This window comes from Halichoerus grypus, chromosome 7 (assembly GCF_964656455.1).
Source record: "Halichoerus grypus chromosome 7, mHalGry1.hap1.1, whole genome shotgun sequence".
In the NCBI taxonomy this organism is placed as follows: Eukaryota; Metazoa; Chordata; class Mammalia; order Carnivora; family Phocidae; genus Halichoerus; species Halichoerus grypus.
In genome coordinates this window covers 152,775,215-152,797,621 of record NC_135718.1, presented here as the reverse complement: position 1 = coordinate 152,797,621, position 22,407 = coordinate 152,775,215, and positions in this window count along the sequence as shown.

Below are 22,407 nucleotides of genomic sequence, written 5' to 3'. Positions count from 1 at the left end.
GCACAGTCATGGATATGGGTGTGGGCATCACCAGCCCAGCTCTGAGTCAAAGACCAGATATGGGTTTTTTCCTCATGGGTACAGCACACGGTAAAGATTATATGAATGTCCTGCCAGGTGAGATCAAAAAACAATTGTGAGGCTTTCAAATTCCTTAGTGAAGTGGGAAGGATCTTGGCTAGAGGAGCCAAGTTTTCTCTCTATCTGAGACAGATCAGACATTGAAAAGGTAACAGGGACACTTATGGTCCTGGCATCCTCATTTGCTACCTCATGGAGGGGCACTACATTTTGTGGAGAAACAGAAGTCAGGCCCTTAAGCTTGTAGTTAGTGGCAGACTGGGTATGGGACAGGGCTGGTAGGGTGGTAACATAGTGACTGCAATGGCAGGAGCACCTAGGGCATTAGGAGGATGCAGGGGAGCTTCTGGGTCTTCAGAGGGAGGGGTAAGACCATGGGATGGAATGAAAGAGGGGTGTTCTACAATGTCCACAAGGTCAGATGGGCCATGAAACTGAGCAAGACACATTCCACAGTTTTTGCAGAGGTCAGGGTTTTGGGATAATGCCATGAAGGCTTGTGCATATGAGACCTCTAATCATTTGGAGGAGTTCTGGCAAAAGTGTCAAGCTTGAAAATAGAAAATAAGAACGAGTTCCATGGAGTGGCCTGTCTTTTTGATCTGGGAGTTTGTAGTGAGCCCAGGAAACATTATAGAAAAAGATAAGATGTTGTCTCTGCAGACCTTGGGGGTCAAATTTGTTCCAGTTTTTTTTTTTTTAAGGTTTTATTTATTTATTTATTCATTTATTTGAGAGTGAGAGAGTGGGAGAGAACACAAGCTGGGGAGGGAAAGGGACAAGCAGAATCTGCACTGATCAGGGACCCCACCTTGGGGCTGGATCCCACCACCCTGAGAGCATGACCTGAGCCAAAATCAAGCATCAGACACTCAACTGACTGAGCCACCCAGGCACACTGAATTTTTTCAAGTTTTTAAGAATACAGCCTAAGGGCGAGTCTGCAAGAATAGAGGCTATTTGTGCCATAGTGGCAAAGACCAGCTCCCAATTCCCAAAAGGCCAGGCTGCCAAAGGAAATGGAGTTCTGACTCCTGGATGTGATTTCAGTCAGGGCATCCTACTGAACTCAAAAGGCCCTGACTATATATGGAGTGACTAACTCTACCGCAGAGTCCCCCCAAGAAGAGTGTAATGGCAAATAACAATGACTATTCTTGGTGGAATATCCCCTGCAACAGGGAGAGCGAGACCTCAGTTGGCCAAATAGGGTTGGAAATTGAGGGGGAAGACTCACCACTCAGACACGTAGGAATGTATTTTGCCTGTAGATCAAGGTCATGACTGGGCCTGTGGGAACAAAAGAATAAAGGGGTGGGACCTGGAAGGAGTAAGGTGGCTGATAGCTAACATCAGGAAAGGGTCCCAATATGTGTGTATTTGTGCACTCCCTTGAGTCCATAATATGTGTGGATTTGCCCTGGATGACCCCCTCTGGGAAGTGTGCCACATATTAGGAATGGAGACCTCGGGGACAGAGTGGGAAAGCAGAGAGAAAGGGGTCCTTCACCTTCGCAGGAATGGACAGTCTGACCTGCTCGCTCTCTTACCTTCAGACCACACTGGCAACCTGCGCTGGCCAGAGATCCTCAGTTATCTGAGTAGTACTAGGGTTAGGCTGCTGAAAGGCCAAAAAAAGAAAGGAGAGGGAGGGAAGAGTCCTTCTGAAGGGCATGAGGGAAAATTGCTCACCCTTTCTCGTCAAGGGGTGTCTGTCTGTTTCCCCCTGGGGCTTTAAATCCTCAGGGAGGGGTAACCTTGGCTACCAGTCATCTGTTCCCCAAGGAGTACTAAGGTTGGTCCACTGAGAGAAAGTCCCAAGAAATTCCATGAGTATCTGGGGTGACCCTGGCCCTGCAAAGTCTTCACATTAGGGCCACCAAATGTGGGGCAACCTGATCAGGTCAATGCCAGTGGTGAGATCAATGAAAGAATTCACCAAAGGCTGAACAAAGAAGATAGAAGTTTACTGAATACACCATCAGGGAGCACTGGGCAGGACAGCAAAGGACAGACTGTCTGGGAGGAAGAAGTGATGGGCGGCTATAGTTAATTGGAAGGTGAGCAAACAGGGGAACATAAGGAAATTTCCTTTTTTGGTACCTGTGTCTGGGGTAAATAACCCATTGGTCAGCTAGGGCTTATGGATATTTTAGGTAGGTCACCTAATGGGTCTGTTTGTATTCAGCCAGGTGGTAGGGGCTCATTGTGGGCCCTTCTACCTTACTCAGGTTTCCATCACTCAAGCTCATTGCCTAAAAGTGGCTTGTACACATACCCTGTCTCCTGGGAGGAGTTTGTCTTTCCCTAGATTTTGGGTTAACAAGTTGCCCGGATACTTCAGCTTTCTGATGGATTCAAGACAAGTGATTCAATTATCCAGATTTTCACAATCTTAAGCACAAGGGTGAGTTCTTTCTAACTTTCTGTGTTCTAATCTTTACTTTCTAAAAACATGTATTTCCTTCTTTTCATTAGACTGAGATTAGTTCTGCTTACTGCTTAACCAAGATTTAACAAGACAGATAGCCCAAATACATATATTCAGATGATATAAAGCACAAACAAATACTGAAGAGCCTTTAACAGTTATGAACACAATAGAAGTAGAAGGTCAGCATGTCCAGCAGAGGCCAGCTCATGTAAAACTTAGCATTTATGTTCCACCTATTAATCCCCATGGATTTTAAGAACCCCAGAAATTAAGTCCCTCTGGTTTTCAAAATCAAATGTTATGGGAATTCGTCTTCCACATGTGTCTAAAGGGATTTGTCCTAGGAAGGTATAACGGTTAGGTAAATAGAAATAACAGAGTTGTTGATAGCTCTTACGTTTCCTGTACCATTCTATATGAGCTATTGGACTTTTATCGCCAAGATGGGGGTATTACAAAGCAAATTGCAGGGGTGCCAAAGTCCTGTCACTAAGAATTTTTGTATGAGTGGCTGTAGTCCCTGTCTGGCCTCCAGACATAAGGGTACTGGCATATTCTGGGGAAGAAATGAAGGTAGGAATAGTAAGAAGGGAATCTGGATACATGATTCCAGAACACTCTATTAACTTCACTTGCTACAAAGTCTCATGGTATCTAATTAAAGTAGTAGAAAATTCACAACAGGACCCTCTGTGTGAACATCATAATTATTAGCATATGTTCTTATCCTAAAGGAAACAGTGTAAGATTCTCATTTCCTCAAGTAAGCTTACAACTAGTGCTTTCTGATCCTCAAGAACTTTTTAAGTTGAAGATCTCCATAATTTTAAGAATAATTGGATGTCCAAAGCAAATTATTCAATCATTCAAGAATTTGGGGCACCTGGGTGGCTCAGTCAGTTGGGCGTCTGACTCCTGATTTCTCAGGGTCATGAGATCAAGCCCTGTTTTGGGCCCTGCACCAAGTGAGGAGCCTGCTCAATATTCTCTCTTTCTAAATTCCCCCTCTGCCCCTCCCCCACCCCTGTTGCCAATGCTCCCTCTCTCTTTCTAAAAAAAAATTTAATTTAATTTAATTTAATTTAATTTAAAAAATAAATAAATAATCTATGAGCACTTACCACTTATCAAGCTTTCTGTTAGATGTTGGGGATCCATTATAAGACAGGTATATATCTAACACCCAAAGGCAACCTATGATGTCACGATTCTGAGTGGTCAAACATCAGTTAAGGGACACCACTTTAGAAAATATTATTTTGGAGGGGGGAAAGATGGCGGAGGAGTAGGGGACCCTATTTCAAGTGGTCCCCGGAATTGAGCTGGATATCTACCAGACCACTCTGAGCACCCACGAAACCAGCCTGAGATGTAAGAAGATCTGGATCTCTACAAACAGAATATCGCAGGCGGTTGGTTTTGAGGTAGGAAGCGGAGAGCCGTGATCCTGCGGGCAGATATCGGAGGATAAACGGCGGCGGGAGGGAGCCTGGCTGTGGGGATCCTACACCGCCGGTGAGTGACAGCCTCGCGCTGCGGACGGGCACAGACTCACAGACTGGTAGCGTCAGGAAAGGACTTTAGGGCAGCCCCCGGGGTGGAAAACCAGACCGGCGGGGTCGCGCGCACGCGAACTGCAGTCCACGGGACAGGACCCCAAGCGGCGGAGTCGGGCGCGCGAACTGGGGGCGGCTGGCGGTTTTAGAAGCACAAAGGGCAGAGACGTACCCCGACCTGGAGGCAGGACTGGGAGCGCTGCAGAGGGGCGCACAACCCAGGCCGCTGCAGTTTATAGCAGCACGGACAGAAACGGAGACGGTGTGGCCTGGAGAGCTCACTGAAGAACAGACTGCGGTCTCTGCTCTGAGGCAGAGGGTTGGAAATGGTCTCTTCTGCTCTGACTCGCGGAAGAGACGCAGAAAGCCGCCAGGGAAAGGCGCCAGAGAACAAAAGCCCCAAAGACTGATTCCCGCTGAGCCCATCCCCCGCCACAGGGGCGCAGGGCAACTCCGCCCAAACAGGGTTGCCTGAGTAACAGCGCGGCAGGCCCCTCCCGCAGAAGACAGGCTGGGAAAACAAGAGGCCAGCAACCCTAAGGTCCCAAGAAAACAGGTCCATCTTGCTTGGGTTCTGGTCAATAATTTGGACTCTATACATTCCCTCAAACACCCATCAACAGAATGACTAGGAGGAGGAGCCCCCAAAACAGAAAAGACTCAGAGATTATGACTTATGCTGCAGATTTACAAATGGATGCAGACATAACCAAGATGTCGGAGATGGAATTCAGGCTAGCAATTGTGAAGACAATGGCTAGAATGGAGAAATCAATGAATGGCAACATAGAGTCTCTAAGGGCAGAAATAAAAGGGGAATTGGCAGAACTTAAAAATGCTATCAATGAGATCCAATCCAATCTAGATAATCTAACAGCTAGGGTAAGTGAGGCAGAAGAATGAATTAGTGATCTAGGAGACCAATTAATAGACAAGAAGGAAAAAGAGGAGGCCAGGGAAAAACAACTCAAAATCCATGAAAATAGAATCAGAGAAATAAGTGACACCATGAGGCGTTCAAATGTCAGAATCATTGGAATCCCGGAGGGAGTGGAGAGAGAGAGAGGGCTAGAAGATGTATTTGAGCAAATTGTAGCTGAGAACTTCCCTAATCTGGGGAATGAAACAAACATTCGAGTCCTAGAGGCAGAGAGGACCCCTCCTAAGATCAAGGAAAACAGGCCAACACCCTGGCATGTAATAGTAAAACTTGCAAATCTTAGAACCAAGGAAACCATCTTAAGGGCAGTTAGGGGGAAGAGATTCCTTACGTACAGAGGGAGGAACATCAGAATAATGTCAGACCTATCCACAGAGACCTGGCAAGCCAGAAAGGCCTGGCAAGACATATTCAGGGTACTAAATGAGAAGAACATGCAGCCAAGAATACTTTATCTGGCAAGGCTTTCATTTAGAATGGATGGAGAGATGCAGAGCTTCCACGACCGGCAGAAGTTGAAAGAATATGTACCACTAAGCCGGCCCTGCAAGAAATATTAAGGGGGGGTTCTATAAAAGGAGAAAGACCCCAAGAGTGATCTACAACAGAAATTTACAGGGACAATCTATAAAAACAACGTCTTCACAGGCAACATGATGACAATTAATTCATATCTTTCAATAATCACTCTCAACGTGAATGGCCTAAATGCTCCCATAAAATGGCACAGGGTTGCAGATTGGATAAAAAGACAGGACCCATCCATATGCTGTCTACAAGAGACTCATTTTAAACCTAAAGATACATCCAGACTGAAAGTGAAGGGATGGAGATCTATCTTCCGTGCCAGCGGACCTCAAAAAAAAAGCTGGGGTAGCAATTCTTATATCAGGCAAATTAGATTTTAAACTAAAGTCTGTAATAAGAGACGCAGAAGGACACTATATCATTCTTAAAGGTCTATCCAACAAGAAGATCTAACAATTGTAAATATCTATGCCCCCAACATGGGAGCAGCCATCTACATAAGCCAACTGTCAACCAAAATAAAGAGTCATACTGATAACAATATGTTAATTGTAGGAGACCTCAATACTCCACTCTCAGCAATGGACAGATCATCTCAGCAGAAAATCAACAAGGAAACAAGAGCTTTGAATGATACATTGGACCAGATGGACCTCATAGATATTTACAGAACATTCCACCCTAAAACAACAGAATACTCATTCTTCTCAAGCGCACATGGAACTTTCTCCAGAATAGACCATATACTGGGTCACAAATCAGGTTTCAACCGATACCAAAAGATTGAGATTATTCCCTGCATATTCTCAGACTACAATGCTCTAAAACTGGAACTCAATCACAAGAAAAAATTTGGCAGAAATTCAAACACTTGGAAGCTAAAGACCACTCTGCTCAAGAATGTTTGGGTCAACCAAGAAATCAAAGAAGAACTTAAACAATTCATGGAAATCAATGAGAACAAAAACACATCGGTCCAAAACCTATGGGATACTGCAAAGGTGGTCCTAAGGGGGAAATACATAGCCACCCAAGCCTCACTCAAAAAAATAGAAAAATCCCGAATTCACCAACCAACTCTACACCTTAAAGAACCAGAGAAAAAGCAACAAATGACGCCTAAGCCACGCATTAGAAGAGAAATAATTAAAATTAGAGCAGAAATCAATGAATTAGAAATCAGAAACACAGTAGATCAGATCAATGAAACTAGAAGTTGGTTCTTTGAAAGAATTAATAAGATTGATAAACCACTGGCCAGACTTATCCAAAAGAAGAGAGAAAGGACCCAAATTAATAAAATTATGAATGAAAGGGGAGAGATCACGACCAACACCAAGGACATAGAAACAATTATTAGAAATTATTATCAACAACTATATGCCAATAAATTGAGCAATCTGGATGAAATGGAGGCCTTCCTGGAAACCTATAAGCTGCCAAGACTGAAATAGGAAGAAATTGACAACCTGAATAGGCCAATAACCAGTAACGAGATTGAAGCAGTGATCAAAAACCTCCCAAAAAACAAGAGTCCAGGGCCTGATGGATTCCCTGGGGAATTCTACCAAACATTCAAAGAAGAAATAATACCTATTCTACTGAAGCTGTTTCAAAAAATAGAAACAGAAGGAAAGCTTCCAGACTCATTCTATGAGGCTAGCATTACCTTAATCCCCAAACCAGGCAAAGACCCCATCAAAAAGGAGAATTTCAGACTGATATCCCTGATGAATAGGGATTCCAAAATCCTCAACAAAATCCTAGCTAATAGGATCCAACAGTACATTAGAAGGATCATCCACCACGACCAAGTGGGATTTATCCTTGGGATGCAAGGGTGGTTCAACGTTCGCAAATCAATCAATGTGATAGAACACATTAATAAGAGGAGGGAGAAGAACCATATGGTCCTCTGAATTGATGCAGAAAAAGCATTTGACAAAATACAACATCCTTTCCTGATTAAAACTCTCCAGAGTATAGGGATAGAGGGAACATTCCTCAAGCTCATAAAATCCATCTATGAAAAACCCACAGCGAATATCATCCTCAGTGAGGAAAAGCTGAGAGCCTTTCCCTTAAGATCAGGAACACGTCAAGGGTGCCCACTCTCACCACTGTTGTTCAACATAGTACTAGAAGTCCTAGCAACAGCAATTAGACAACAAAAAGAAATAAAAGGTATTCAAATTGGCAAAGAAGAAGTCAAACTCTCTCTTTTCGCAGACGACATGATACTTTATGTGGAAAACCCAAAAGACTCCACCCCCAAATTACTAGAACTCATCCAGCAATTCAGTAATGTGGCAGGATACAAAATCAATGCACAGAAATCAGTTGCTTTTTTATACACTAACAACGCAACTGTTGAAAGAGAAATTAAAGAAACGATTCCATTTACAATAGCACCAAAAACCGTAAGATACCTCAGAATAAACCTAACCAAAGAGGTAAAGGATCTATACTCTAGGAACTACAAAACACTCATGAAAGAAATTGAAGAAGACACAAAAAGATGGAAAAATATTCCATGCTCATGGATCGGAAGAATAAACATTGTTAAAATGTCTATGCTACCCAGAGCAATCTATACCTTCAATGCCATCCCGATCAAAATTCCAATGACATTTTTCAAAGTGCTGGAACAAACAATCCTAAAATTTGTATGGAATCAGAAAAGACCCCGAATCGCCAAGGAGATGTTGAAAAAGAAAAACAAAGCTGGGGGCATCACGTTGCCCTATTTCAAGCTATATTACAAAGCAGTGATCACCAAGACAGCATGGTACTGGCACAAAAACAGACATACAGACCACTGGAACAGAATAGAGAACCCAGATATGGACCCTCAACTCTATGGTCAAATAATCTTTGACAAAGCAGGAAAAAACATGCAATGGAAAAAAGACAGTCTCTTCAATAAATGGTGCTGGGAAAATTGGACAGCTATATACAGAAGAATGAAACTCAACCATTCTCTTACACCACACACAAAGATAAACTCTAAATGGATGAAAGACCTCAATGTGGGACAAGAATCCATCAAAATCCTAGAGGAGAACATAGGCAGTAACCTCTTTGACATTGGCCACAGCAACTTCTTTCAAGACCTGTCTCTAAATTCAAGGGAAACAAAAGCAAAAATGAACTTTTGGGACTTAATCAAGATAAAAAGCTTCTGCACAGCAAAGGAAACAGTCAACAAAGCAAAGAGGCAAACCACAGAATGGGAGAAGATATTTGCAAATGACACTACAGATAAAGGACTGGTATCCAAGATCTATAAAGAACTTCTCAAACTCAAGACCCAAAAAACAAATAATCAAGTCAAAAAATGGGCAGAAGACATGAACAGACATTTCTCCAAAGAAGACAAAGAAATGGCTAACAGACACATGAAGAAGTGTTCAACATCATTAGCCATCAGGGAAATACAAATCAAAACCACATTGAGATACCACCTTACACCAGTTAGAATGGCAAAAATGGACAAGGCAAGAAACAACAAATGTTGAAGTTGTGGAGAAAGGGGAACCTCTTACCCTGTTGGTGGGAATGCAAGATGGTCCAGCCACTTTGGAAAACAGTGTGTAGGTGTCTCAAAAAATTAAAAATAGAGCTACCCTATGACCCAGCAATTGAACTCCTGGGTATTTACCCCAAAGACACAGATGTAGTGAAAAGAAGGGCCATATGCACCCCAATGTTCATAGTAGCAATGTCCGCCATAGCCAAACTGTGGAAAGAGCAGAGATGCCCTTCAACAGATGAATGGATAAAGAAGATGTGGTCCATATATACAATGGAATATTACTCAGCCATCAGAAAGGATGAATACCCAACTTTTACATCAACATGGATGGGACTGGAGGAGATTACGCTAAGCGAAATAAGTCAAGCAGAGAAAGTCAATTATCATATGGTTTCACTTATTTGTGGAACATAAGGAATAGCATGGAGGATATTAGGAGAAAGATGGGAAAAATGAAGGGAGGGTGGAATCGGAGGGAGAGATGAACCATGAGAGACTATGGACTCTGAGAAACAATCTGAGGGTTTTAGAGGGGAGGGGGTTGGGGGATGGGCTAGCCCGGTGATGGGTATTAAAGAGGGCACGTACTGCATGGAGCACTGGGTGTTATACGAAAACAATGAATCATGGATCACTACATCAAAAACTCATAATGTATTGTATGGTGACTAACATAATATAATAAAATAAAACTAAAAAAAAAAAAAAAAAACAGCAAGAGAAAAGAAGACAGTTACATCCAAGGGAAACCCATAAAATTTTCAGCTGATTTTCAGGAGAGACTTTGCAGGCCAGAAGAAAATGGTGTGATATATTCGAAGTACTGAAAGGAAAAGAATATTCTATCCAGCAAGGCTATCATTCAGAATAGAAGGAGAGATAAAGAATTTCCCAGACTTGGGGCACGTGGGTGGCTCAGTTGTTAAGCATCTGCCTTCGGCTCAGGTCATGGTCCCAGGGTCCTGGGATCAAGCCCCACATCGGGCTCCCTGCTCAGTGGGAAGCCTGCTTCTCCATCTCCCACTCCCTCTACTTGTGTTCCCTCTCTTGTTGTGTCTCTCTCTGTCAAATAAATAAATATTAAAAAAAAAAAAAAAAGAATTTACCAGACAAGCCAATGTTAAAGAAATTCATGACCACTAATCCAGCACTACAAGAAATGTTAAGGGGGACTCTGAATGAAAAGCAAAGACCAAAAGGAAAGGAAGCACAAAAGCAATAAAAATAAAGATATTCATAAGCATCATCAAGGAACTCACAAAATGAAAGGATATAAATTATGATAAAATATACCTAAAACATAGGTAGTGGGTGGGAGAGGAGTAAAGGATGTGTTCAAACTTAAGTGACCTTAACTTAATATTGACATCTAGATACAAAAGCTGTTCTATACATACTGAATGGTAACCAGAAATCAAAAGTTAGCAATAGGTATGCAAAATGTAACAAGAAAGAATCCAAGCATCTTGCTAATAAAGAAAGCCAACTGTCCATTGGAGAAAAGAGCAAGAGGAGAAAGGAACAGAACTACAAAAACAAACATGAAACAAGTAACAAAATGGCAATAAGTACATATCTATCAATAATTACATTGAATGTAAATGGATTAAATGCTCCAATAAAAAGACGTAGTGTGATGGGATGGATTAAAAATCAAGACACATTTCTATCCTGCCTACAAGAGACTCATTTCAGACCTAAAAGCACGAGATTAAAAGTGAAGGAGTGGAGAAGCATTTATCAAGCAAATGGATGTGAAATGAAAGCCAACATAGCAATACTTGTATCAGACAAGATAGATGTTAACAGAAAGACTGTAACAAGAGGCAAAGAAGGACACTATATAATAATAAGGGGAACAATCCAACAAGAAGATATAACAATTGTAAATACTTATGCACCCAAAATGGGAGCACCCAAATACATAAAGCAGTTAGTAACAAACATGAAGGAAGTAATCAATAGTAATGCAATAATAGTAGGGGACTTTAGCACTCCACTTACATCAATGGACAGATGATCCAATCAGAAAATCATCAAGGAAACAGTAACCTTGAATGACATATTGAACCAGTTAAATAAATGATATTTCAGACCATTCCATCCTAAAACAGCAGAGTACACATTCTGATATTTGTATACACTAATAGTGAAGCAGCATAAAGAGAAATCAAGAAAACCATCCCATTTCAATTGCACCAAAAATAATTCAATACCTAGGAATACACCTGACCAAAGAGGTGAAAGACTTGTATCTGAAAACTATAAAATACTGATGAAAAAAATTGAAGGTGACACAAAGAAATGGAAAGATATTCCATGCTTACGGATTGGAAGAACAAATATTGTTAACATTTCCATACTACCTAAAGCAACTACAGATTTAATGCAATGTCTATCAAAATACCAATAGCATTTTTCACAGTACTAGAGCAAACAATCTTAAAATTTGTATGGAACCACAAAATACTTTGAATGGCAAAGGAATCTTGAGAAAGACAAACAAATCTGGATGTATCACAATTCCAGATTTCAAATTATACTACAAAGCTGTAGTAATTAAAACAGTATGGACTTAGCACAAAAGTAGACACTAGGGTCAATGGAACAGAGCAGAGAGCCCAGAAATAAACCCAAATTTTATGGTCAATTAAACTTTGAAAAAGGAGGCAAGAATATGCAATGGGAAATAAAAAGTCTCTTCAACAACTGGTGTTGGGAAAACTGGACAGCACATACAAAAGAAAGAAACTAGATGACTTTCTTACACCATACACAAAAATAAATCCAAAGTGGATTAAGGACCTAAATGTGAGACATGAAATCATAAACATCCTAGAAGAGAGCACAGGCAAATATCTTATCCCATTCCGTGGATTGCCTCTTAATTTTGTTGACTGATTCCTTTGCTGTGCAAAAGCTTTTTATCTTGATGAAGTCCCAAAAGTTCATTTTGGCTTTTGTTTCCCTTGAATTTAGAGACATGTCTTGAAAGAAGTTGCTGTGGCCGATGTCAAAGAGGTTACTGCCTATGTTCTCTAGAAATTTGATGGATTCCTGTCTCACATTGAGGTCTTTCATCCATTTAGGGTTTATCTTTTTATATGGTATAAGAGAATGGTCTAGTTTTTAAAAAATTTTTTTATTGTTATGTTAATCACCATACATTACATAATTAGTTTTAGATGTAGTGTTCCATGATTCATTGTTTGTGCATAACACCCAGTGCTCCATGCAGAATGTGCCCTCTTTAATACCTATCACCAGGCTAACCCATCCTCCCACCCCCCTCCCCTCTAAAACCCTCAGTTTGTTTTTCAGAGTCCATCGTCTCTCATGGTTCGTCTCCCCCTCCGATTTCCCCCCCTTCATTCTTCCCCTCCTGCTATCTTCTTCTTCTTCTTCTTTTTTTCTTTCTTAACATATATTGCATTATTTGTTTCAGAGGTACAGATCTGAGATTCAACAGTCTTGCACAATTCACAGCGCTTACCAGAGCACGTACCCTCCCCAGTGTCTATCACCCAGTCACCCCATTCCTCCCACCCCACACCCCATTCCAGCAACCCTCAGTTTGTTTCCTGAGATTAAGAATTCCTCATATCAGTGAGGTCATATGATACATGTCTTTCTCTGTTTGACTTATTTCGCTCAGCATAATACCCTCCAGTTCCATCCACGTCATTGCAAATGGCAAGATCTCATTCCTTTTGATGGCTGCATAATATTCCATTGTATATATATACCACCTCTTCTTTATCCATTCATCTGTCGATGGACATCTGGGCTCTTTCCACAGTTTGGCTATTGTGGACATTGCTGCTATAAACATCGGGGTGCATGTACCCCTTCGGATCCCTACATTTGTATCTTTGGGGTAAATACCCAGGAGTGCAATTGCTGGATCATATGGTAGCTCTATTTTCAACTTTTTGAGGAACCTCCATACTGTTTCCCAGAGTGGCTGCACCAGCTTGCATTCCCACCAACAGTGTAGGAGGGTTCCCCTTTCTCCACATCCCCGCCAACATCTGTCATTTCCTGACTAGGTAATTTTAGCCATTCTGACTGGTGTGAGGTGGTATCTCATTGAGGTTTTGATTTGGATTTCCCTGATGCTGAGCGATGTTGAGCACTTTTTCATGTGTCTGTTGGCCATTTGGATGTCTTCTTTGGAAAAATGTCTGTTCATGTCTTCTGCCCATTTCTTGATTGGATTCTTTGTTCTTTGGGTGTTGAGTTTAAGAAGTTCTTTATAGATTTTGGATACTAGCCCTTTATCTGATATGTCATTTGCAAATATCTTCTCCCATTCTGTCGGTTGTCTTTTGGTTTTGTTGACTGTTTCCTTTGCTTTGCAAAAGCTTTTTATCTTGATGAAGTCCCAATAGTTCATTTTTGCCCTTGCTTCCCTTGTCTTTGGCGATGTTTCTAGGAAGAAGTTGCTGCGGCTGAGGTCAAAGAGGTTGCTGCCTGTGTTCTCCTTTAGGATTCTGATGGACTCCTGTCTCACATTTAGGTCTTTCAACCATTTTGAGTCTATTTTTGTGTGTGGTGTCAGGAAATGGTCCAGTTTCATTCTTCTGCATGTGGCTGTCCAATTTTCCCAACACCAGTTGTTGAAGAGACTGTCTTTTTCCCATTGGACATTCTTCCCTGCTTTGTCGAAGATTAGTTGACCATAGAGTTGAGGGTCCATTTCTGGGCTCTCTATTCTGTTCCATTGATCTATGTGTCTGTTTTTGTGCCAGTACCATACTGTCTTGATGATGACAGCTTTGTAGTAGAGCTGGAAGTCCGGAATTGTGATGCCGCCAGCTTTGCTTTTCTTTTTCAACATTCCTCTGGCTATGCGGGCTCTTTTCTGGTTCCATACAAATTTTAGGATTATTTGTTCCATTTCTTTGAAGAAAGTGGATGGTATTTTGATGGGGATTGCATTGAATGTGTAGATTGCTCTAGGTAGGATTGACATCTTCACAATATTTGTTCTTCCAATCCATGAGCATGGAACGTTTTTCCATTTCTTTGTGTCTTCCTCAATTTCTTTCATGAGTATTTTATAGTTTTCTGAGTACAGATCCTTTGCCTCTTTGGTTAGATTTATTCCTAGGTATCTTATGGTTTTGGGTGCAATTGTAAATGGGATCGACTCCTTAATTTCTCTTTCTTCTGACTTGTTGTTGGTGTATAGGAATGCCACTGACTTCTGTGCATTGATTTTATATCCTGCCACTTTATTGAATTCCTGTATGAGTTCTAGCAGTTTTGGGGTGGAGTCTTTGGGATTTTCCACATAAAGTATCATATCATCTGCAAAGAGTGAGAGTTTGACTTCTTCTTTGCCGATTTGGATGCCTTTGATTTCTTTTTGTTGTCTGATTGCTGTGGCTAGGACTTCCAATACTATGTTGAATAGCAGTGGTGATAGTGGACATCCCTGCCGCGTTCCTGACCTTAGGGGGAAAGCTCTCAGTTTTTCCCCATTGAGAATGATATTCGCTGTAGGTTTTTCATAGATGGCTTTTATGATATTGAGGTATGTACCCTCTATGCCTATACTCTGAAGAGTTTTGATCAAGAAAGGATGCTGTACTTTGTCAAATGCTTTTTCTGCATCTATTGAGAGGATCATATGGTTCTTGTTCTTTCTTTTATTAATGTATTGTATCACGTTGATTGATTTGTGGATGTTGAACCAACCTTGCAGCCCAGGGATAAATCCCACTTGGTTGTGGTGAATAATCCTTTTAATGTACTGTTGGATCCTATTGGCTAGTATTTTGGTGAGAATTTTTGCATCCATGTTCATCAGGGATATTGTTCTGTAATTCTCCTTTTTGATGGGGTCTTTGTCTGGTTTGGGGATCAAGGTAATGTTGGCTTCATAAAACGAGTTTGGAAGTTTTCCTTCCATTTCTATTTTTTGGAACAGTTTCAGAAGAATAGGTATTAATTCTTCTTTAAATGTTTGGTAGCATTTCCCTGGGAAGCCATCTGGCCCTGGGCTCTTGTTTGTTGGGAGATTTTTGATGACTGCTTCAATTTCCTTAGTGGTTATAGGTCTGTTCAGGTTTTCTATTTCTTCCTGGTTCAGTTTTGGTAGTTGATACATCTCTAGGAATGCATCCATTTCTTCCAGGTTATCTAATTTGCTGGCATAGAGTTGCTCATAATATGTTCTTATAATTGTTTGTATTTCTTTGGTGTTGGTTGTGATCTCTCCTCTTTCAGTCATGATTTTGTTGATTTGGGTCATTTCTCTTTTCTTTTTGATCAGTCTGGCCAGGGGCTTATCAATCTTGTTAATTCTTTCAAAGAACCAGCTCCTAGTTTCGTTGATCTGTTCTACTGTTCTTTTGGTTTCTATTTCATTGATTTCTGCTCTGATCTTTATTATTTCTCTTCTCCTGCTGGGTTTAGGCTTTATTTGCTGTTCTTTCTCCAGCTCCTTTAGGTGTAAGGTTAGGTTGTGTACTTGAGACCTTTCTTGTTTCTTGAGAAAGGCTTGTATTGCTATATACTTTCCTCTTAGGACTGCCTTTGCTGCATCCCAAAGATTTTGAATAGTTGTGTTTTCATTTTCATTGGTTTCCATGAATTTTTAAAATTCTTCTTTAATTTCCTGGTTGACCCATTCATTCTTCAGTAGGATGCTCTTTAGCCTCCATGTATTTGAGTTCTTTCCGACTTTCCTCTTGTGATTGAGTTCTAGTTTCAAAGCATTGTGGTCTGAAAATATGCAGGGAATGATCCCAATCATTTGGTACCGGTTGAGACCTGATTTGTGACCTAGGATGTGATCTATTCTGGAGAATGTTCCATGGGCACTAGAGAAGAATGTGTATTCCATTGCTTTGGGATGGAATGTTCTGAATATGTGTGTGAAGTCCATTTGGTCCAGTGTGTCATTTAAAGTCTTTATTTCCTTGTTGCTCTTTTGCTTAGACGATCTGTCCATTTCAGTGAGGGGGGTGTTAAAGTCCCCCACTATTATTGTATTGTCAATGTGTTTCTTTGCTTTTGTTATTAATTGCCTTATATAATTGGCTGCTCCCATGTTAGGGGCATAGATATTTACAATTGTTAGATCTTCTTGTTGGATAGACCCTTTAAGTAGGATATAGTATCCTTCCTCATCTCTTATTACAGTCTTTAGTTTAAAATCTAATTTGTCTGATATAAGGATTGCCACCCCAGCTTTCTTTTGGTGTCCATTAGCATGGTAAATGGTTTTCCACCCCCTCACTTTCAATCTGGGGGTGTCTTTGGGTCTAAAATGAGTCTCTTGCAGACAGCATATCGATGGGTCTTGTTTTTTAATCCAATCTGATAGCCTGTGTCTTTTGATTGGGGCATTTAGCCCATTTACATTCAGGGTAACTATTGAAAGATAGGAATTTAGTGCCATTGTATTGCCTGTAACGTGACTGTTACTATATACTGTCTGTGTTCCTTTCTGGTCTATGTTGTTTTTAGGCTCTCTCTTTGCTTAGAGGACCCCTTTCAATATTTCTTGTAGGGCTGGTTTCGTGTTTGCAAATTCCTTTAGTTTTTGTTTGTCCTGGAAGTTTTTTTTATCTCTCCTTCTATTTTCAATGACAGCCTAGCTGGATATAGTATTCTTGGCTGCATATTTTTCTCATTTAGTGCCCTGAAGATATCATGCCAGTCCTTTCTGGCCTGCCAGGTCTCTGTGGATAGGTCTGTTACCAATCTAATGTTTCTACCATTGTAGGTTACATATCTTTTCTCCCGAGCTGCTTTCAGGATTTTCTCTTTGTCTCTGAGACTCATAAGTTTTACTATTAGATGTTGGGGTGTTGACCTATTTTTATTGATTTTGAGAGGGGTTCTCTGTGCTTCCTGGATTTTGATGCCTGTTTCCTTCCCCAAATTAGGGAAGTTCTCTGCTATAATTTGCTCCAATATACCTTCTGCCCCTCTCTCTCTTTCTTCTTCTTCTGGGATCCCAATTATTCTAATGTTGTTTCGTCTTATGGTATCACTTATCTCTCAAATTCTGCCCTCGTGATCCAGTAGTTGTTTATCTCTCCTCTTCTCAGCTTCTTTATTTTCCATCATTTGGTCTTCTATCTCACTGATTCTTTCTTCTGCCTCATTTATCCTAGCAGTTAGCGCCCCCATATTTGATTGCACCTCATTAATAGCCTTTTTGATTTCGACTTGGTTAGATTTTAGTTCTTTTACTTCTCCAGAAAGGGTTTCTCTAATAACTTCCATGCTTTTTTCAAGCCCAGCTAGTATCTTTAAAGTGATGATCCTGAACTCTAGATCCGACATCGTACTAATGTCCGTATTGAGTAGGTCCCTGGCAGTCGGTACTACCTCTTGTTCTTTTTGTTGAGGTGATTTTTTCCATCTTGTCATTTTGTGTAGAGGAGAATAGATGAATGAGAGAACAAAATGCTAACAGGGTAACAACGTCCCCAGAAAATATACTCTAAACAAATCAGAAAAGACCTGAAGCAGGGGGAAAAGAAAGGGAAAGAGAGAAAAAAGAAAAAGAAAAAGAAAAAAGAAAAAGAAAAAGATAAAGATAAAAACAAACAAAAACAGAACAAAACAAAACAAAACAAAAAGATTATGGTCAAATATGATCAGGCTGGTACATAGATCAGTGCCACACACTAGATTTTGGGTGTATTTTGGTCTGTTAGAAGAAAGTGCCTCCCAAAATTTTAATGAAAGAAAAACTTATACATGTACAAAAATAAGGGTTGATATGATGAAGGGATGGAATATGACTGTAAAGATGAACATTATAAAAAATTTTATAAAAGGAATTGATAAGAAGTTGTTTGAAAAAAGAAAGAAGAGGATTTAAAAAAAAAGAAAAAAAAGGGAGAGAATGTGATCAGGCAGGGGAGTAGAACAAAACCATACACTAGAGATTTAGGGTATATTTTGATTTTTTAGAAGAAACTATATCACAATTTTAAAGAGAGAACAACTTATATATATATGCCAAAAGTACGGGTAACTACTATGAAGGGATAGCATATGACTCTAAAAATGAAAAATAAAAATGTTTTTTAAAAAAGGGATTGAGAAGATGTTGGTTGAAAAAGGGAAAAAGAAAAATTAAAAAAAAAAGACAGTTAAAAAAATTAACTTTGAAAGAGTACAGAATCATGGTAAAAAGCCATGAATTCTATGTGCAGTATTCCCCGTAGCGCTGGAGTTCTGCTGTTCTCATTGATCGGTAAACTTGGTCTTGGCCGGCTGTTCTCGCTGACCTTCTGGGGGAGGGGCCTGTTGCCATGGTTCCCAAATGTCTTTGCCGGAGGTGGAATTGCCCCACCCTTGCCGGTCTGGGCTAAGTCATCTGCTCGCGTTTGCTCTCGGGAGCTTTTGTTCCCTGCAAGCTTTCCCTACGGCTTTGGAGGCGGAGAGTGAGAATGGCGGCCTCCCAGTCTCCGCCCCAGAGGAGCCGAGAACTTGGGACCCCGCTCCTCAGTGCGCCCCCAGAGAAAAGCAGTCAGTCACTCCCTTCTCCCCGGTCTCCGGCCACACTCCGCACTCACCCGGCCTGTGACCGCGCCTTTCTATCTGGCACCCGACCCCGGGTGGAGTCTCCAAACCCAGCAGATCCCTGCGGTGTGCTCCCGCGTCGCTCCTCCCAGGGGAGGAAGGGGAGTCTCCCCGTATCTGCCGCTTGTTGGGTCCCTGCTGGAGGAGCAGTGGCCCTACTGTGCCCCGGATCATGGTTTATGACAACCCCGAGCTGAGAGCCCGTGCCCTGGCTCCGTCTCTGCAGCCGGCTTCCCCGCTCCGATACCTGGGAGCTCTGCCACACTCAGGCACCCCCGGTCTTTCTGTGACCCCGAGGGTCCTGAGACCATACTGTCCCGCGAGGGTTCCACCCCCCGCTTAGCCACCGGAGCGACGTCCCTCAGCGGAGCCAACTTCTAAAAGTTCCGATTTTGTGCTCCACGGCTCTATCACTTGCCAGAAGCGGCCGACGGAGGCCCCTCCCCCGCCGCCTATCCTCCCGAATATCACCTTGGATTCACTTCTCCGCACGTCCTACCTTCCAGAAAGTGGTCGCTTTTCTGTTCAGAGAGTTGTTGCTCTTCTTTTCTTCGATCTCCTGTTGAGTTCGTAAGTATTCAGAATGGTTTGATCCCTATCCAGCTGAATTCCTGAGACCAGACGAAATCCAGGTCTCCTACTCCTCCGCCATCTTGCTCCGCCGCCCCCCCCAGAATGGTCTAGTTTATTTCTTCTGCATGTGGTTGTCCAGTTTTCCCAGCAAGATTTATTGAGGAGACTGTCTTTTTTCCATTGGATATTTTTTCCTGCGTTGTCGAAGATTAGTTGACTATAGAGTTAAAGTTCCATTTCTGGGATATCTATTCTGTTCCATTGATCTATGTGTCTGTTTTTGTGCCAATACTATACTCTCTTGATGACTACAGCTTTGTAATATACCTTGAAGTCAGGCATTGTGATGCCCCCAGCTTTGTTTTTCTTTTCCAACATTCCCCTAGCAATTCAGGGTCTTTTCTGGTTCCATACAAATTTTAGGATTGTTTGTTTCTGCTCTGTGAAAATGTCAATGGTGTTTTGATAAGGATTGCATTTGAAGTGTAAATTGTTCTGGGGAGCATAGACATTTTTACATTTCAGATAAAGGGCTGGTATCCAAGATCTATAAAGACCTTATCAAGCTCAACACCCAAAAACAAATAATCCAGTCAATATATGGGCAGAAGACATGAACAGACACTTCTCCAAAGAAGACATACAAATGGCTAAAAAATGTTCCAGATTTCAAATTATACTAGCCATCAAGGAAATACAAATCAAAACCACAATGAGATACCACCTTACACCAGTTAGAATGGCAAAAATGAATAAGACAGGAAACAACAAGTGTTGGCAAGGATGTGGAGAAAGGTGAACCCTCTTACACTGTTGGTGGGAATGCAAGCTGGTACAGCCACTCTGGAAAACAGTATAGAGGTTCCTTAAAAAGTTAAAAATAGAGCTACCCTACAACCCAGCAATTGCACTACTAGGGATTTATCCCAAAGATACAGATATAGTGAAAAGAAGGGGCACATGGACACCAATGTTCATAGCAGCAATGTCCACAATAGCCAAACTGTGAAGGGAGCTGAGATGCCCTTCAACAGATGAGTGGATAAAGATGTGATACATATATACAATGGAATATTACTCAGCCATCAGAAAGGATGAATACCCACCATTTGTGTTGACATGGATGGAACTGGAGGGGATTATGCTAAGTGAAATAAGGCAAGCAGAGAAAGACAATTATCATATGGTTTCACTCACATGTGGAACATAAGGAATAGCATGGAGGACCACAGGGGAAGGGAGGGAAAACTGAACAGGAAGAAATCAGAGAGGGAAACAAACCATGAGAGACTCTGGACTCCTGGAAACAAACTGAGGGTGAGGGTTACAGAGGGAGGGGCTTGGGGGGATGGGGTAACCAGATGATGGGTATTTAGGAGGTCATGTGTTGAGATGAGCACTGGATGTTATATGCAACTAAGGAATTGTTGAACACTACATCAAAAACTAATGGTGTACTATATGCTGGCTAACTGAACATAATAAAAAAATAATAATAAATAAAAATAAAAAATAAAGGTTATGCTGTGGGAAAAAAAAGAGAGAGAGCACAGGCAGTAAAGTCTCACATCAGCCACAGCAACATTTTTCCAGATATGTCTCCAGAGACAAGGGAAACAAAAACAAAAATAAACTGTTGGGAGTACATTAAATAAAATGCTTCTGTACAGCAAAGGAAACAATCAACAAAACTAAAGGACAATCACTGAATGTGAGTAGATATTTCCTAATAACATATCTGATAAAGGTTAGTATCCAAAATATATAAACAGCTTGGGCAACTCAACACCAAAAGAGCAAATAATCCAATTAAAAATGGGTAGAAGACATGAGTAGATATTTCTCTAAAGAAGACATTTAGATGGCCAACAGACACAGGAAAAAATGCTCAACATCTCTCATCATCAGGGAAATGCAAATCAAAACCACAATGTGATATCACCTCACACCTGTCCCATTGGCTAAATTCAAAAACACACAAGAAACAAGTGTTGTAGAGGAAGTGGTGTAACGGGAACTCTTGTACACTTGGTGGGAATGCAAACTGGTGCAGCCATGGTGGAAAACAGTATGGAGGTTCCTCAAAAAATTAAAAACAGAAATACCACGTGATCCAGTAGTTGTACTACTGGATATTTACCCAAAGAATGTGAAAACAGTGAAAAAAAGAAACATTCACCCCAGTGTTTACTGCAGCATTATTTACAATAGTTCATGTATGGAAGCAGGCCAAGTGTCCATACATAGAGGAATACAGAAAAAAAAGCATGGTACGTTCAATGGGATATTACTAAGCCATAAAAACAACAGAAATCTTGCTATTTGCAACAACATGTACGGAGCTAGAGAGTATGATGGTAAGTGAAATAATCAGTCAGAGAAAGACAAATACCATATGATTTCTTCATATGTGGAATTTAAGAAACTAACAAAAGTAAAAGAAAAAAGTGACAAAGGAAAAAAACAGACTCTTATCTATAGAGAACACACTGCTGGTTCCCAGAGGGGAGTTGGGGGGGATGGGGGGAAATGGGTGAAGGGGATTAGGATTACACTCATTCTGATGAACACTGAGTGGTATATAGAATTGCTGAATCCCTATACTTTACACCTGAAAGTAATATAACATTGTATGTTAACTATCCTGAATCTTAAAATAAATTCAGAACACCGAAATTTATAGTTTTTGGTTTATGTGTTTTTCTTTTCTAAAAGCTCCTTTAATGAAGTGATTGCACTGTGAATACTGTATTTTCATGAGTGTAGCATGGTGCTTGGATCCAGGCAGGTGCTAAGTGACTGTTTGGTGAGTGAATCTATGTTAATGCAAGTCAGATGGAGGGGGTATTCAGATGTTTCAGTGTCCTGTGGTTTCTGTGATGGCTACTTGTTTTCCCCTAAGAGTAATGGTGAACTGGTGGTTGCTGATGCTTTTACACAGGCAATCGTGAGGGAATCTGGACAAGCAAATAGAGCAACTGTTAAAAAGAAAACGTTGGGCCCAAAATGGCACCTTGGGCCAGACCAAGTCCCTAAACCTTACTTAATCCCTAACCTCTCCCTGAAATGTTCACCAGTCAGTTAGGAATTCTCTGGTCAGCAGCAGTGAGGTACTCTGTCACATGGGCCCTCTCCATCCCCAAGGAGGGGAGATCATCTGCATGGTAAGACCCCTGCTCTCCTAATTAAGGGAAGGTGACCTTCC